The sequence below is a fragment of the Pyrgilauda ruficollis genome, unplaced genomic scaffold, assembly GCF_017590135.1.
Source record: "Pyrgilauda ruficollis isolate IOZ18807 unplaced genomic scaffold, ASM1759013v1 scaffold23, whole genome shotgun sequence".
NCBI lineage: Eukaryota > Metazoa > Chordata > Aves > Passeriformes > Passeridae > Pyrgilauda > Pyrgilauda ruficollis.
In genome coordinates this window covers 13,324,865-13,331,229 of record NW_024522539.1, presented here as the reverse complement: position 1 = coordinate 13,331,229, position 6,365 = coordinate 13,324,865, and positions in this window count along the sequence as shown.

The following is a 6,365-nucleotide window of genomic DNA, read 5'->3' as shown; positions in this document are numbered from 1 at the left end:
CTCAAGCACGGCCCAAAAAAATAATTTTTGTTTGCTCTTTGTGTTTAGCAAAGCTCTGTGGAAGTTTGAAACAAGCTGAGGTTTTATACCAGACTACCACAAACTGCTTACAGGGCTTGGGGACTCCTGCAGCTGCTCCTGATGTGGCCTTGAGAAAAGGCTGCATCTTGTTAAGCCTTTTGGATTGGGTCAGCATGGAAGGCTCTGTGTAAAACATTTTTGGACCAGGCCCAAATAGAAATGCCAAGCAGCCAGGCCAGGACTCATTTATCACCCAGCCAGGGTAAGGGTACAGGTACAGCTCTGCTGTTCAGCAAGGGAGAAAAGCAAATGAATGCCACTTGGAAAAGCTGGGTGATGGATGGTTACCCAAATGAACAGGGGACTCCTTGCAGAACAGAAGAGTTGAGGAGATAGTCCTTGAATAAGAGCTGGAAGGGTTTACTGATCCAGACTGCTGTGAAAGAAGGATTTAAGTTACATTTTTTAAGGCATGAGCAGTAAGAAGGTGCTGATTTCTGCTTGCTGTGTGGAAGAACTGCTAAGCACCTGCAGTGTTCAGGGGAATCAAGAGCAGAGAATGAGTTCAGCTAAACTGGTTTTGAGAAAGCAGCTTTTCAGGAAAGATGGAGGAGAGAGAAACTGAGAAACCTGCTGTGCAACAGCCTTGTCTCTAAATAATCCTATATGGATATTCACATCTGACAAATACTTGGGTTTAAACAAAAGAAATGCACTGTCTCAGCAAGTGTGTCACTTACCTTGGTATATTTAATACATCTTGTTCAATTCTTAAAAGAAAAATCTAGGAAGCTCAATTTACTGACTTTTGCTACAGGAGTTTCCAAGACAAAGTACAAGTTCCCAGTGCATTTTCCAAAGTACTTGTGCATTTGGCTGCAGACTGCTTCATCAGGTGTGACAACACACAACAAATATCTGCTCCAAGACGAATTTATAGTGGCTAATGGATTGAGTGGGCAATTTCTAAGTTTATAACCTTAAAAGACAAAGCTATAGAGAGATAAAAAAAGAAAACTTGAAACGTGCTTGGTTCCCTGTAGAAGTCTAGATATGCATTCCAACAGTTACTTAAGTAAATTAAAAATGTGATTGTGCAGGTGTAATCACTTCACTTAAAATACTAAAACAAACTCAGACAATGGGGAAAAAACACTGATTGAAAACAAATTGCTAAAACCTTTGAATTTATCAAAAGCTGAAGAGCACCAGAAGTCTATCCTTTTTTCCCAGAGTGAGTTTTTGTTGGGTTATTGTTTGTTGGGTTTTTAAGTATATTTTTTAAAGTATATCATCCAACCTTTATTATCAGGAAAGAATTTAAATATCTAAATGAAATATTTATTTAAGTTTGCTCACTTAAATTTATTTACATACAATGAGTTTCAGAAGACTGTTAACCAAAATAAATCTCAGTTGGGTAAAGACCTTGAACTAGAGAGAGGCTGATAGCAGGAGACACTATTTAAAAGGTAACAGATTTTAACAGCTTTGTGGTACACAAACAAAAAGGGGTATTAAGTTACAGAACTGGATTTCTATGAAAACTATTTGTGTTCAAAATTATTTTAACAATTTACAAGGAAATGTTATTTCCTTATAGTCTTTAAAAACACATTAATACAATATAAACAATTAAGGCTTTTAAAATGCAAAACATTCAGTAGTTGAACTTGTAGATGCCATTACAGTGCTGGATAATGGTGTCACATGATGAAAAGTATTTCATTCACATACATTGGTACAAATGATACTGCATGACTAGATTTAATTGTGTCATGCACCTCTAAAACACAAGTTAAAAAAATTTAACTTCTCCCCTCTCTTGGTAAATCCAGAGTCACTTGCATCAGCTTTACTTTGCATTTCCTTTTAAGAGAGATCAAGTAAGTGTGGGGTGACTAACAGACTCACAGCTAAACTGCTGATTGAACACAGGAATTGCACAATTCTGGTGGCATCTTGAAGACATTGCTAATCTGGAAGTATTGTGGAACTTTTCTAAATTATGTCAGGTTTTGTGGGGGAGCTTTTTTAAAAAAAAATTTCATTATAAAAACACCCAGTCAAGGCAGTTAAGACAACAAATATTTGACTTAGCACTGGAGAACTTGGGACAACTTCTGTAGGATTCATTTTTGTATGTTCCATCAGTCATTTCTTCACTAAGCTTACATGTGTCTGTGTAAAAGGTGATTATTACAAGTTGTACAAATAAGGGCTATGCAGCTGGTGACCAGATAGAAGGAGAATTGAAAATTATTAAAAAAAAAAAACCAAAACTTTGCAAGAACTTGTTTTGCTGAAAGCTGTAATATAAACCAAAACTCTGTCATTTAACATTAAAGCTCTATCAAGGTATTGTGGGGAAACTGCTGACAGTATTTCTCACTCCCTTATAAAGAAATTGCTGTAAGGAATTAGCATAATACTGAGCAAGAACTAACAGATTTAGAATATTTCTGTGGCACAGGACAAGTACTTGATACTTCTGTAGTTCTGAGAAGTTCTATGAGGCTCAGCCTGTAAACAGTGACCACACACTGCAGAAACACAGCGAAAACCATTGACAGGTGCTGTGATCTGTCCAGTACAATCTGATAGCAACCTGCATGAATTGGGGATGCTTTTGCAAGTACAAAGCCTGTCCAAACCAGAACCTGCTTATTTCATCAATGTCTGCACCTTAACTCCCTCACCAGTCACACTTTCCAGCAGAATGTTACAGCACTGGTCATGGCAAGAGTTCTCAAAATACAAGTGAAGAAACCCTTGCTACAATAGGTTTGTCTCTTGAAATCATTGTATCTATGGTCACTTTTTAAAGGGATTCTCTAAAATTATTTTTGCTTGCCAGTCCCTAAGAGAAAGCATGTAAGAAATCCAGAAATGCAAGCACACCTGCTGTAACCCGAGTATATGGAATGCAAACATGTAATTATTGCAACTATTCATGATAAAAAATGCAAAGGCTGGATTACAAATGGTTTAAAGTCCACAAGCAGGTTCCTTGGTTCCTTGTATATATCTGCAGTGTCTTGAAGATATCAGCTACTACTATGCTTTTCCAAGCAATGGAAGGATTTTATTTCCCCAGCAATACTTTTTTTTTCTGTAGTTAGTAGAATCACTAGTAATATACACCCATGAAATTGGCCAAAGTCCCCATACTGTTACCTCACAGAGAACCTGGTTTCAAACTTTGAGTGTGAAGGGCTTCACTAAACATCAATTGTGAACACAACAGCAACTAAGATAAACCAGTTTCTGGCTCTGGTTAATCTGCAATAACAAACGCCTTAAAATTAACAGACCTGTTGCTGGCCTGATACCAAAATACTGGAGAGAAAATTGTCTATTTTTCTAGATATTTTGGAGTTCCTCAAAACAAGAGATGAGCAAACCTAAGGGTGTTCCCATTACTCAGCTGATTTAAATTTTTAAAGTGATTTAAGACACACTGGTGTTTCTTTTAATTGCAGCTTTGACCTTTTCCTTGGCATGTGCCAATAAGCAGGAACAAAAGCCATCACAGGGTTTCTAAAAAAAATACAAGTTATCCCAGCTTTTTTGGAAACACATTCAGAAGAAATCTAAAAAATGCTAAACTAAGGTGAAATTTTCAAAACTGCTTAGCATAAATTTAACTTTTCAAAGTTACAGCTGAAGTTTTAACTCAAAAAGACCATCCAGATTTTCCTAAAGGCTTCAGCAAGAGAGCATGAACTTCAAGACAGACAAGTCTCCCATTATTTCATCCAGCTCTGTGATGGAGAACCTCAGTTTGTCTCAGCTAAAGGCTTTGGCTCCTGAGACACTATTAGATCAATCCCCATATGTTTCACAACAGGTATCACTTATGGTGGATGGGGACCTAAACTGAAACTGGGTCAGGACTAAAGGAAGGAAGTTCAAGAGAGTAATTTAAAAAATAATAAAACTTAGCTGAGTTTGTGTCCCTGTGCACCCCCCAGGTCTCTGTACATTTGGCTGAGTGTTTGACTCTATCAAACAACCCCCATTTCATTCACTGCCAGGAGGGCAGCACGGGCAGTGCCTCAGCTCCGATCAGAGCTGGCAACATTTCAGTTACTGTGAGTGCTAAAACTTCATCTGAATCATTTCCTAGGATTTCCCAAAAATAACACTATTTTGTTGCATGTTTTTCTATGCTGTTGAGGCAAACAGGGGATCTTCACTTTCTGATGATGATTAACTGAGTATTTAAAGACTTTAACCCTGAAAAACAAGGAATTGCCCATTTCAGCACATAAAGCTTCTCCATGAACACAAGTAATCCTACAAACCAGAAAAGGAATGAGGAAGGCAGATTTCAGCAAGTTCTCTAGGGAGAACTCTCCAGTAGAGAGCGCTCAGAGTGACAGGAGCTGACATTGACCGAAACTGAACAGTAGGCAACTCACATTTAATAAGAATATTTGGAGCTATCAGAGGATCAGCACAGCTAGTTCTGACTTTAAAGCACAGTGAGAGTGAAGAGCAGTGTGTCCAGGGACAGACACTGCCAACCTGCCAGGAAATGAACCTGCTGGGCATTACCTAGGTGAGAAAATGTGGTCACTGCACGCTGTGCCACAGCTATTTGTGTCCAAAGTAACAGCAAAATTAAGGACAAAGCCTTAAACAATCTCTAGAGGTAGCATAGGGACTTTTTATGTTCCAGCCTCTCTTTCCTCCTTAGCATTCCCCTGTGGCACTTCCTCCCCATGAAAGCAGATCACAGCTGAGCTTGCATCCACTGCTTTCCTACTGGGCAAGCTGTGAAAAGAGGGAGCTGTGCAGGAGCACTGAACATCAGACACTCTGTACATGACATGGTGTGACAAGTGTCACTCACCTCTTCCCTTTGCCCACTCAGCACTAACAGTCTCTGGCTAGTCATGCTTAATAAAAAAGGATATGCACTTGTCGAGATGAAATGCCATTTTCAGGCCTTGCACGTGACATTTGCTATCCCTGGACTGAATTAACATTTTTGAGAGGTGGATTTTTCTTGCTCCCAAGGTGTTCATCATAGCACAGATGGAAAAAATGGGAGCATTCTACTGCAACCAAACTACAGCTTGTTATTTTTGCTTTTCTGTAGTATGTTTTCTAATAAGGATTCTCCATCAATTAATGTGCATTTCCTGAGTCACCTGTTCAATGCTGCAACCTTTAAAAATCTCCTTTTATGTAAAATAAGCTCATAATTCAGTATGTTGTATGGAAGGATGTACTTTGTATAGACTCTCTAATAAGCATGCTAATGCAAAGAGCTGATCCAAGCAATCAGCTGACTTGGTTACAGAACCAGTGGAGCAGGAATGAAGAATGGTTCAGTTAAAAATACATCAGCTTTACCTTTCACTTTAGTATTTCCTGCTGAATGCATAAGAAAATTCATTTCAAGAACTCAAAACTGCCTTTTATTACATACTGGAAACTTTTTCTCAAGAGCTTGTGTGTACAAGTTTGAAGAAACATGACAGTAATGTGACATCCCAAGTGTGTCAGAGCCTGCCTGGCAATGCCAGCAGCGCCTGTGCTTCCCTTGGAGCTCGTGTGAACTCCTGGGAGCCACAAAAGCAGCTCTGCAGAGAAACTCTGAACACTTCATTTCTGATGTGAACAACATGGACAGCTAACAAAATGTAGTTTCTACATTGTGTTTAAGTGAATTTTCAGGAACGCTGATTTCATTCTCTGGTGATACAACCCTCTGCTGGATCTGCTTTGCTGGGTTGCAGATTCCATGAGTGTCACTAGAAAACTGGTGATTTGAGCATTTACAAAGTGCCTTATAGAAAAACATTTATCTCTACGGCAGTGCTCAGTTTTTTGCTAATCTTAAGAATACTTGTATGTAGCTTTCTTTATGTCACAACTATAATGCAACAACAAAAATTCTATGATTCTGTTTTCTGTGCTAGCATTTATCTAGTGGAAAACAAGTTCTATCTACTCTACTTTTCTGGACACTTCCATATATATTACGTAGGTATTTGGAGCATGTACATGCTAAATTGTATAAACAGATTTAAAGTATAAATCTATACCCTTTTGCCAGAACATGAGCTAGAGAAAAAAAAAAAAGAAAAAAAAAAAAAAAAAAAAAAGAAAAAAAAAAAGAAAAAAAAAAAGAAAAAAAAAAAGAAAAAAAAAAAGAAAAAGAAAAAGAAAAAAAAAAAGGCAAATTAAGTAAACAGAAGTAGATATTGTCTTCCTGGTACTCCAAGACTAAATTGTGCAATATTGTTTTCCAAGCTCACTTCATATACATAAAAGCAATTCTGTTCAGGTTTTTTGATCCTCAGATACTGTCAGAGATACCAACTGCGACA